Source organism: Crocuta crocuta, unplaced genomic scaffold, assembly GCF_008692635.1.
Source record: "Crocuta crocuta isolate KB4526 unplaced genomic scaffold, BGI_CrCroc_1.0 scaffold19, whole genome shotgun sequence".
Lineage (NCBI taxonomy): Eukaryota > Metazoa > Chordata > Mammalia > Carnivora > Hyaenidae > Crocuta > Crocuta crocuta.
The window spans coordinates 927,850-939,893 of NW_027551565.1; positions in this window are offsets into that span (position 1 = coordinate 927,850).

The following is a 12,044-nucleotide window of genomic DNA, read 5'->3' on the forward strand; positions in this document are numbered from 1 at the left end:
TTTTTTTTTTTTTTATTGGTTGCTGGACATTGTGAATGTAACCATTCTATGTCTGAATATTTTTCACTTTTATTCTTCATGTGGAGATTTGGAAAGTTTCATCCTTTTGGGCATTACTCGTGAGCTTTGTTAGATGGGATGAGAACTAAGACTAATATTTTCCTAACGATGAGGGAAGACACGTTTAGAACTCCAGCCAATGCCCCTAAATTATGAGGTTTTTTTTACTTTGACTACTGGGTAGTGAGAGGTGCTATTCGTGGTCTTGAATGGTCCCTTTCTTGTGGTTCTTTTCTTTCCCCGAATTCCCATTTATGTGCTGATCACTATCTGTTGACTCTTTAAGGGAAATCTTCTGCTGATTTGCAAAATTTTTGTTCCCTGAAACTCTCACTACCCAAATATCTGATAGTCTGCCTTGTAAACTCTAGCTGCCTTAGCTGTTTTGGACTCAGTGTTCTGTCTCCTCCCTTTAGAGGGACATTGAGCTCTGCCTTGATTTTCTCTTCTGTTTGCCTAAGCCCCAGGCATGAGGCTGGGGCAATTGTAGGGCTTGCCTTGTTTGTTCCCAACTCTGAAGGATCATTGTCCTTTGTTGTCCTATGTGCAACGTCTTCTGTGACGTTGTTTCATCCATTTTTCATCCTTAGTTGTTTCAGGCAGGAGGGTAAACCCAACCCTTTCTATTCTGTCTTGACAAGAGCAGAAGTCCTTTGAGGCTACATTTCGAAATTAATCTTGTGAAACAATTACTCATTCCCTTATTCGTTCCCTCTCTACATAAAGGAGAACCCAGTTCATGTGTCTTTTTTTCTGGTTAGCTTCTCCTAATCTTTCGGTTACCCTCCACTTCACTTCTAGGGAAATGTATCATTTCCTTTCTGATTTGGGATTATTTTGTTCTTTTTAAAATTTTTCTTTAGTGTTTATTTAATTTTGAGAGACGAGAGAGATACCGAGCAAGAGTGGGGGAGGGGCAGAGAGAGAGGGAGACACAGAATCCGAAGCAGGCTCCAAGCTCTGAGCTGTCAGCACAGAGCCCGATGGGGAGCATGAACCCACAAACTATAAGCTCATGAACTGAGTTGAAGTCAACCACTTAATCAACAGAGCCACCCAGGTGCCCTAGGCATTATTTTATTCTTATAGCCACTTAGCATTTGTCACATGCTTATGTATTCTTTTTCAAATATATGTAGATCCTATGCTGTTTTGGTAACTAAAATATTAGCAAACCATTTTTCCATTATACTATTTTAACTAGATGAAATTAACAAATTTTACCTCAGCTAGTGATAAAATAGCATAGATATGTAAAAATTATTTTTTAGTTAAAAAAAAGGATCAAACGTATGTATTTGCTTCCTGAATCCTTGCCAAAAAAACCAATAATGAGATGTTAAAAAGGCATTTACACAGTAATCAAGACAGCAGTATGGTGGTGCAGAGACAGACACGTAGCTTAATGGAGAAGCCAGAGAGGGATCCACACAGATATACTCAATTAAGTTTTGACGAAGGAGCAGAAGCAATTCAGTAGAAGAGAGCTAGCCTTTTCAGTGAATGATTTGAGAATAATTGGACATCCATTAGGAGAAGAAAAAAAGTAATAACCTTGACCTATGCTTCATACTTTATATAAAATTTAACTCAAAATGTATCTAGAACTATAAAACTTCTAGAAAAGAGCACAGGAGGAAGAACTAGAAAATCTGGGACTGGCAAAGAATTCTCAGATTTAACACCAAAAGCATGATCTATAAAGAGAAAAACGTACACAAGATCTCTTCAAATTAAAATCTTGTTCTCTGCAAGACTCTGCTCTAAGGATCAAAAGACAAATTACAGATCGGGAGAAATTATCTGTGAGTCAGTTACGTATCTAACAAAGACCTTGTATCTAGAATACTTAAGGAACTCTCAACACTTAACATAAAAAAAAATAGACACTTAGCATGATGAGTATTGAGTGAGTATCATAGTGTAGAATCATTATATTGTACACCTGAAACTAATATAACACTGTACATTAATTATACTTCAATAAAAAATAACAAACATAAGTAATCCAGTTGGCAAAATGATATGTAGAGACAGTTCATCAAGGAGAATATACAGATGACAAACACATAAAAACATATTTGGCATTATGAGCAATTAGAAAAATGCACATTAGAACTATAATTAGATGTTACTACATCCTTACCGCAAGGCTAGAATTAAAAAAAAAAAGTAGTGACAACAGCAAATGCTGGTAAGAATGCAGAGAAATTTAATTGCTCATATATTGCTGGTGTGAATGTACGAATGTACAATAGCACAGCCACTCTGTAAAATAGTTCGACAGTTTCCTTTAAACCTAATAATGGAGTTACCATATGACACAGCAATGGAACACTTGGGCATTTGTCCCAGAGAAATGAAAATTCATCTCCACACAGGAATTGGTGTACAAATATTCATAGCAGCTTTAGTGATAATTGCTAAAAACTGGAAACTATCCAAATGTTCTGCAAATGGATGAATGGTTAAACAGATTGTGGTACCATCATAGCACGGAGTACTATTCAGTGATAAAAAGGAATGAACTACTAATATATGCAACAAGTTGGATGAGCCTCAAGGAACTTAGGCTGAATGAGAAAAAGGTCAATCTTGAAAAGATACATAACTGCATGAGTCCATTTATATAACATTTGTAAATAACATATGGAGACGGATGGCAGATTAGCTGTCAGGATTTAGGAGTCAGGAGAGGGAATGAGTGTGGCTATAAAGAGGTAACACAGGAGAGTCTCACGATAGTACAGCTGCATTTTGATGGTGGTGATGGTTACCCAAGTCTATATACGTAATAAATTGCATAGACACATACACAAATAAATGCATATATAACTGATGGATTCTGAATAAGCTCTATGGTTTGTGCCAAAGTTAATATCCTGGTTTTGATACTGCGTTATAGTTAACATTGTAAATATTAACACTGAGGGAGGCTGAGGGAAGTACGTGTAGGACTTCCCTGTACATTTCTTGGCAATCTCATTACTTTACAATTATTTCAAAGTTAAAAATGACAGTGATATATCAGAACATAGAAGAGCATACTGTAGATAATAGCAATAAAATTTCAAGAATTTGGGTTTTTAAATTTTTTAATGTTTATTTATTTTTGAGAGAGAGAGAGAGAAGGAGAGGGAGAGAGAGAGAGAGAATAAGCACGGGAGGAACAGAGACAGAGGGAGACACAGAGTCTGAAGCAGGCTCCAGGCTCCAAGCTGCCGAAACAGAGCCTGACATGAGGGTTGAACTCATGAACCATGAGATCATGACCTGAGCTAAAGTCAGACACTTAAAGAACTGAGCCACCACGTGTCCCAGAATTTTAAGAATTTGTAAGTAAGTGACTAAAGAGTGTCTGACCTCGTGGTCACAAAAGAACTGAAACCTTTACAGAAGAGCTACCCGGTTTTTTCTTCCAAGCCACCCTCTGCCCCCGTCCCAGATCTCAGCAGTTGATCACATCAAATATTTCTGAAAATAGTAGACCATGTAGTTCTAAATTCAGAAGATCTGGTGGAGGTCTGCTTAAGAAACTGGCAGACTCCTGAATTGTCCCTACCTGTGGCAAATCCCCAGCAGGTTTGTGGAAACATTTAAAAGAGGGTCTCTGAACATTGTTGGGGATGGAAGTATTATACTCACCAGAGGGGTTTAAGAAAATTGAGGTATTTTGGAGTACTGAGTATAATTCAGAATTTGGTTCTCTTAACCAACCTCACTCTTCCTTTCTCCCACCAATGACAGAGCAGGAGCCAGCCTTTATATTATTTTTATTTTATGTCTTAGTCCATTTGGGCTGCTGTAACAAAATATCACAGATTGGGTAGCTTATAATGATAGAATTCATTTCTAACAATTCCGGAGGCTTGAAGTCCAAGATGTCAGCATTGCTGAGACATCCTTACATGCTGGAAAGGGGAGGGCTCTCTGACCTCTTTTATAAAGACACTAATTGCATTCATGAGGGCTCCACCCTCAATCTCTAATACCTCCCAAAGGTTCTACCTCTTAATACCATCATATTGGCATTAGGACTTCAATACATGAATGTTGGGGGAAATGTTAAGACCATGATATTAAATAAATATTATTCACTGCTGAAACAATAGTGTATGTTTATTATGTTTTCATTCTCATACGACTTTTTATATTAAAGGTAATTACTACTACATTATATTTCAAACTATTTACCTTTTTATGTGTTACCACGGATTATTTTTTGCAAATGCTCTAGCAGATCTGTCAAATGCTACACAATACTTTTCAAAAGGCTCAAATATTTCAAATCATCTATCAGTCCCCTTGACATTTCATTTCTGTTTTGTTTGCTTATTTTAACTAATAATCTGTCTCCTACCGATATCTATTTCTTGCTTAATTTTTTAAAATCTTTATATATGTTTGAAGGAGAGAGAGACAGAGTGTGAGCAGGGGAGGGACAGAGAGAGAGAGGGAGACACAGAATCTGAAGCTGACTACAGGCTCTGAGCTGTCAGCACAAGGCCCAAAGTGGGGCCAAACATCACAAACCCCGAGACCGTGATGTTGGCTGAAGTTGGTCACTTACCCAACTGGGCCACCCAGGCACCCCTATTTCTTGCTTTAATACAAACTAATAGCTTGTTAGGCTTATAGCACAATAGTCATGCCACAAGTACCCTTTCTCCTCTTCTGTGAGGAAAGAAGTGGTCTCTGAATCCCTTTTCTTTCTTTGTCCTGCTTTCCTAGCTTCTTTTTTATGAAAGATAAAACCTCGGTAGTTTCCTAGGAAAGAGGGTATAAGAGACAAGTTTTTAGATTGTTACAGATCTGAAAATGCCTTTATCCAATCCTCCCATGTGACTAATACCTTTACTGGCTAGAAAATTACAGGCTGAAAATACTTTTTCGTTAGAATTTTCAATACTCTTATTCTGTCTTTTGGATTCTAGTTGTTACTAGTTTGGATTCTAATGTTACTAGTCTGATGCATATGTGTTTTGTGAGTGTTTTAAATTCTACCCTTGAACCCCAAGTGTTCTGAAACTTCATAATACTGTGCCTTTGTGTGGCTATTTTATGTCATGAATTTTACTGGACATTCATTGTGCTTTTTTACTTTAAAGACACAAGCCCTTCAGTTTGGGAGATATTTTTTTTGGCAGGTTCAGGCCTGGTTACTACTTGGATGGGAGATATGTTTTGTTTTACCTATTCAATCTTTTCCTTTCCTTTCTTCTATTCTTTCTCTGTAATGTCTCCTAATTGGATGTTGAGCCATGTAAAATAATTCTCTAATTTTCTAATCTCTTTATTATTATTTTCCATCTCTGTCATGTGGGCTACTCTACTGAGATTCATGACTTGTAGTGATTCATTTTTTATTCTGTAATTTAATTTCCAGTTTGTTTTTCTCTGCTTGCATTTTACAAAATAGTTTTCTGTTCTTAATTTATGGATGTGATATATTTGACCGATTTATCTGTTTTAGCTGGGTCCTATGTTTAGAAATGTTTGTTGGTTTTGGTCTCTTTTTGTCATGGGCAAGGATTTCTTATGTATGTTATTTCCTCAGTAAACATATATATGATCAAAGTGTGAGAAGCTTATACGAATTCCAAGTGGTTGGAGAGAGGCCTGGGGTAGGGGACAGGATTCAACTAGCCTGCTACACTTATAGTGAACTTTTACATGTCTTTGGGCAACTCCTAAACATCTAGGGGTCTTTTATCTTGGGCTCTTCAAATTTTGTTTTTTTTTTCCCCACGGACTATCTTCCAATTTTCTGCCAGGCAAACAAACATGGCAACAATTATTCTAAAAGCAGAAGAGAAGAAAGGGGCTCTGGGTAGAGTAGGGGATGTGTGTAGACCAGTTTTATCATCCTGTTTTGATCCTAAACCTTCATGCTTCTTTGTGTTCCCTGATTCCTGAGAAAACTTCTCCAGAGACTAAACTTTTTCTTTTGTTTTTCTTTTTACTGTGTTTGTTTTGGAGGAGTTATGAGACTTCAAACAGTCCCTGAGTGGTCAGTCTTTAGGTCTGACTTCCACTCTCCACACTTTCTCTCCCACACACAGAGACTCAGGGAATTTGTGACGTAAAGGAGCTCCTTTTCCATCAGAGCCCCCTTGTGTGCTCACTTAGCTTTGGACATCCTCCCTCTGCTGTCAATGATCTCTCCTACCTTACTCTGCTTTCAAAAATTTACTCTTAAGACTTTTCTGGAGCTATATTTTCTTTTTTTTTTTCTCTTTTTCCTCATTAGTTAAAATGTGTTTTTTTCATTTTTTAAGCCATTTTTGTGGCATTTGGGAGACAGAGGAGATACTCACCTACAGTCAAATCTTCACATTCAACGCAAAGTCAGCAAATGCATTTTTCAACGTTACTAGATGTGTGTTAGCTTTTTATCACTCTGTGTTTTCTTAACCATACAGATTGATGTTAACTGAACGTGATATAGATATCAGGGGGAAGAGTCCTCATGGTGAACAAGTTAAAAAAATTCCTGGTCATGTGGATGTTCTGGGTGAGGGGTCACTAGAGAGGAATCCAGAAATCTTTGGTAGAATCTACATTGTAAAGGAGTTAAATTGACAAGTTAAACACCCTCCCACCCCATCCCCCACTTTGCAAAAACCGTTTCCTGTTGTTTCAACAAGCCAGGACTTCACGGTGGGCGTTACTCAGCTGTTGCTTGTAAATTCATAATGGGTCTCATCTACTTAGCATACTGTCATTTAGTCCATACTTAAAAAAAAAACAAAAAAAACTCTTAACTGCTACAAAGAGTAAATGGACAATGCATTCAATTGTAGTTTGATCTCTGTAATAAGAATTTATCACCTTTTATTTTCTTTCTTAAGGAGACGCAAACCCTAAACCAAATTGCCTGTAGCATAAATTGAGGGATCTTTCTGAACAAACAGGAATTTATTTAGACTCCTTCACTTAATGTAGCATAAAAGAGCAAAGCTAATGAAATGCAGGAAATGATTTTCATCATGAGTGAACTTGTTAGCCTTGTATCTTTTTCTTAGTTGAATAAGAAATGTAGGTCATTAAGTATTTCACTTTTGAAAGCAAAATAGGATATCGCTCTTCGTATTTTCTATCTTCTCCTATGAGAATCATTTTCACTCTTTCTGAAGGAAAAATTCACATATGTGACTCACTGTTTGCATAATGATTAATAAGGTAGTGTAAATGATATTTGTGTCCACATTTGTGGCCCAAGAGAAAAGCCTATTAGAAAGCTGTCCAGTAAAACTGCTTAGAACTCAATTCCAGTGGATTTTTATTTATTGGATCTGAATGTATTAGTTTAAAAACCAATAAAAAAAATTAGGCAATATGTATTTCATCCATAAAACCAAGAGATAGAGGGCAGAAGTAGGGACAAAGTGAAGCCACATGCCAGCAAAATGTTTTAAATGGGAAATGTAAGGGAGCAAAAAATATGCTGGCCATTATGCTATCACAGACTGGGGCTCCAGCCAGGCACCCATCCCCCATAGAGGGAGGCCTACCTCTTAGCACAAGGAAATCTAAGGACCTCCATCATCAGCTCCTGACCATCACACACTCTAGTTGCCACCACAGTGGGTATTTCCACTCTCTCTTCCTTGTTAAGAAAATCTGTACTTATCAGACTGAGATACCTTGGTACTAAGAAACCTGAATTTCTCGTCTAAGGTGGGCATGATACCTCAGCATAAGGGGAGTCTTTCTGAAATGTTTCTGGGAAAGAAGTTTTCTTTCTGATAAGAAAGAACTTGTATGAAAGAAAGAGGCTTTTTCTGTGCCATTCAACCCCTCGCTGTGTGTATTTAACATGCAGTAGGGGTGATATGGTCAGAGCTACTGCAGCCATGTTGATCCCACGAGGGCTGACCTAGAGACTGAACTTTAGCTTTGATATAGTTAAGCTGCTGGATCAAGATTGGTAAGTGCTTACTGCAAATCTTCTTGTCAGAAAACTAAAGTCCTAAGTGTTTTAAGCCACTGTTGTTTATGTTCATGTTATTGGCAGCTACTAGCAATCCTAACTGATATCCCTACCTTCCCTTCTTTGCTGCCTTGCTTTGCTACATTTGTCACTACTCTACACTCTAGTTATATAGATGAACTTGCATTTCCCAAGGTGTATCTTGCTGCCTCATGCTTCTCTGCCTGGGACTAGCAGTGTCTTCTATCTGAATGCCCTCTCCCTTCTATTACCCTGTGAACTTCTACTCACCTTTCATTTAATCGTGTTTTACTTTATGAAATTTCTACTATGAAAGCTTTCCTGTCTGTCCCCAGTATCCTCTCACCAAACACTCTCTAAATAAAGAATACACCTTCTTTATTGTTCCATGTGTTCGGGCCACACTGATTTCTTTCTGCTGTTCCAACATACTGCAGTCGTTTCTACCTTACAGCTACCCTAAGGGTGTCTTAGATTCTACCATACAGTTCCCTTGCCAGCAACATCCTGCCCAAATAGTTTTCCATGGCTAGTTGATTTTTGCCCTTCATGTTTCAGTAACACCCTTTAAAATAAACCTTAAATTCTAACAGGGCAAGATTGGGTTCCTCTTGTTCAACATGGCACCTTCAACATATCTGACATAGCCTTGAACTGATTAGCTTCCCAGTAAATATTTGAATGTGAATGAACTGAATTTTATATTTTAAATGGGAAGTTCTTCATTGTCAGATATGGCATCCTGTTCCTCTACACCGATTAGAATCCAGCCCAGAATACTCATGTCCTCTGGATATACTTATACCCTTATGTATGACTTCTCTCAAATGCTGAATGAATGGAAAGAGAGAAAGAGAGAGAGAGAGATGACTAGCATAGAAGTTCTACCAACTTTTATTTTTCTCTCTGGTGAAGGACACATGCTTATTTCCAAGAAAGAATTTGCTTCTTATGAAAAAGTGTCAACCCTTGTGAAATCAATTCTTTGTGAAGGAGATTGATATCTCTGTAAACTCAGGGCTTAACTTTTAGCAAACTTAAGAATGCATTTATTCAATTTGAGTGTTCCTAGGAGCACTTTGTTCCCAGAATCTACAAATTAGAAACCCGAGACATCAAGCCATTGATTGTTTTTTATTTTAATGGAAGGATCTGTGAACATACTGCTCTCTCAAATCTCTCTCTCCTTAATAGAGATGGTACACCACTCAAAAATTTTATGATCAATCATTTTAGCCAGTGAGATTGTGGAGTGAAAACTGGGAAATAACAATTAGCAGTTTGGTTTCAGTTAAAATTAAATCTAACTCTCTTTAAAAATTATCAACATAAATAATATTCAAAATGTCTTTGTGTTGGGGCATCTGGGTGGCTCAATCCGTTGAGCATCTGACTTCTACTCCGATTGTGATCTCACAGTTCCTGAGTTTGAGCCTGGCATCTGGGCTTGCTGCTGTCAGCCTGTTAGCATGGAGCTGGCTTAGGATCCTCTGTCCTCCTCTCTGCCCCTCCCCCCGTCACACTCCCTCTCAAAAAATAAATAAAACATTAACAAAAAATTTTTTTAAACGTCTGTATGTTAAACAACAAAGATTCAAATAATACAAATCAAACACCAGGAGCAAAGAAGGGAAAAAAAAAACAAACCCTACCCATTTGCAGAGACAGACAAACTGAAACAGGAAATGGTTCCGGGAATTCTTTAGCATTTTCCTCTTTGCCCACCCTCTGCTAAATACAGTGACACTTCCTGCCATTAGTCACCCTGGATCTGTGTCATGTCAAACATTTCTAAAGAGAATTACAGCAAAAAGCCATTGGTAAGAAAATTTCTTCCTCCTCCTTCCCCCCTTTAAAATGTCTGTTTAAAACATTATGTGTTAACCACTAAAAGAATCTACGGCAAAACATATATGTGTTTCAAGATAAAACTTGAATCAAATGCAATTTCCATTTGTTGGGAAGTTGAGATTTATACTCCTCAATGTTGTGAAATGTTTAGACAAAAATACATAATATTTTTAAGTACTAGTGCATATGTTGAAGTAAATGTCTTAGAAGATTGAGAAATGGAAAGCTTCTTGTGGGCAATCTCATGAGTAAGATTGGATTTGTGAGGCTTCGGAGCATTAAGAGCATTGAGTAATTGGGTGAGAAACTATGTGAGCACTATGAGCAATATACACATTATGAGATGGGGATGCTTGCAGCCTGATACTAACGAAACCATAGTACAAGTTTAAATAGGTCAGTGTGGAAGAGAAGGGGATCTTTTTTTTATCACTGGTGTTAGGATATGGAAATGCTCTTATGATTTCAACGTCACCTTTGCTGACAGTGGTGAATCAGGTCATTAGAAGAGCATGTTCATGGCCTGTTTGTTGAGACTCTTGGGGTCTGGCTAGTGAGGCCAGATTGGGAAATGTAATAGACTTCACAGGATCATTTTGTGTTTATTGCCTCTTTAAATATACATCCATCCAGCATCTTTTGGAGTGTTTTCTTAGCAAAAAGTATCTTTGGGGCTTCATCTGACAATTAACTTTATGTGTCATTAGGATAAAGAAAGGGCGAGATGGCCTTTTTAAGTCCTTTCTATTTCCAAATGGTTTGGCTTTTGGAGAGAAAGTTAAGTTTCTCATCTTAAAAGTTCAGTGGTACTACTTATCCTCTGAGTTGCTGGAGCAAAACTGTACAGAAAATGAAAGCACATTTCTTCAAATCACATCAGCCAGGTCAAGAGCATTATAGGGTTATTGACTTGGATCTGTTATTGTATTTAGTACATGGATTCTTTTAGCTCAATGCTAAGTGTTACGTTGTGTAAAAACAGGGAGGGGAAAGTCCGAAATTTAATCTGGAGAAAAATATTAAAAATAAAACAGAAACATATGCAAGCAAATGAAAAGGGATTTGTAGTTGATGAAAATCTGGACTAATTTGCTGGGCCACATTGTATTGTTTCTGGTTCTAGATATTTGTAATGCAGAAGCCATGACAAATCATTCAAGAAACCTGAGAATAAGAAAGATAGCAGAATTATGAATCATATTTTCATTGGCATCCTAAATTAATTTTTCATGTTTTGTTTATAAATAATACTCATATTCATGGTAATGTATTTTCTATGTGAAGTGCTGAGCATAGAAATTCATTTTCCAAATATTTATAAATATAGGATTATGTTCCATAAAGTTAAATCATTTCCAAAAATAAATGACATTTATTTTCTTATAGGATATTTTACTAACAGAACATTCTATGCTTCTACCGGTTGGCAAGATAAATTTGATTTGCTATGATGTGAATTTTGTATTAGTAACTTGCACTTATTAACATACATGGTTCATGGGAGTATATGTATAGTTTACTTTGATCAAAAACAGACACTTCTTTAAAAAGAACTTCCAAATTCCAATGCATAATGAATTGAAATTAATGATTAAGAAGTTGAAAACTGTCCATGGTAAAGCACAGATTTTCACANCCAGACACTTCTTTAAAAAGAACTTCCAAATTCCAATGCATAATGATGAAATTAATGATTAAGAAGTTGAAAACTGTCCATGGTAAAGCACAGATTTTCACATCTATGTATACATATTATAGTTACATTAAAAATTAGTCCTGAGTTTTCATTGGGCTGCTCCTATCCTTTCTTCAAATTAAATAAACCAAAAATAAAATTGTTTTTGATGTTTAAGAGAGTCCTTGTTAAGATATTTTAAGGTAAACTTGTTAATTTCTGAGGTAGTCATTGGGTCGCATGTCAGAACAGAGGTTGAGATGAGAAGAAAATCAGAACTGTCCTATTTCCTGCTCCTGCTTCTCAGTTTCTCCAAACTATCATCCTACCGTCTTCCTTTCCCTGTGTTTTCCATCCTTTTGTCACCTTGCTCATTAGAAGGGAGGAGAAAGAACTGAAAAGAAAGCAATGAAATAGGACTAGATCAAGAAATGAGACATTTTAGAAGTAGAGGTGACAGAATTCAAAGCTCCAAGCATTTATTTAGCGATCTCCATATACCAT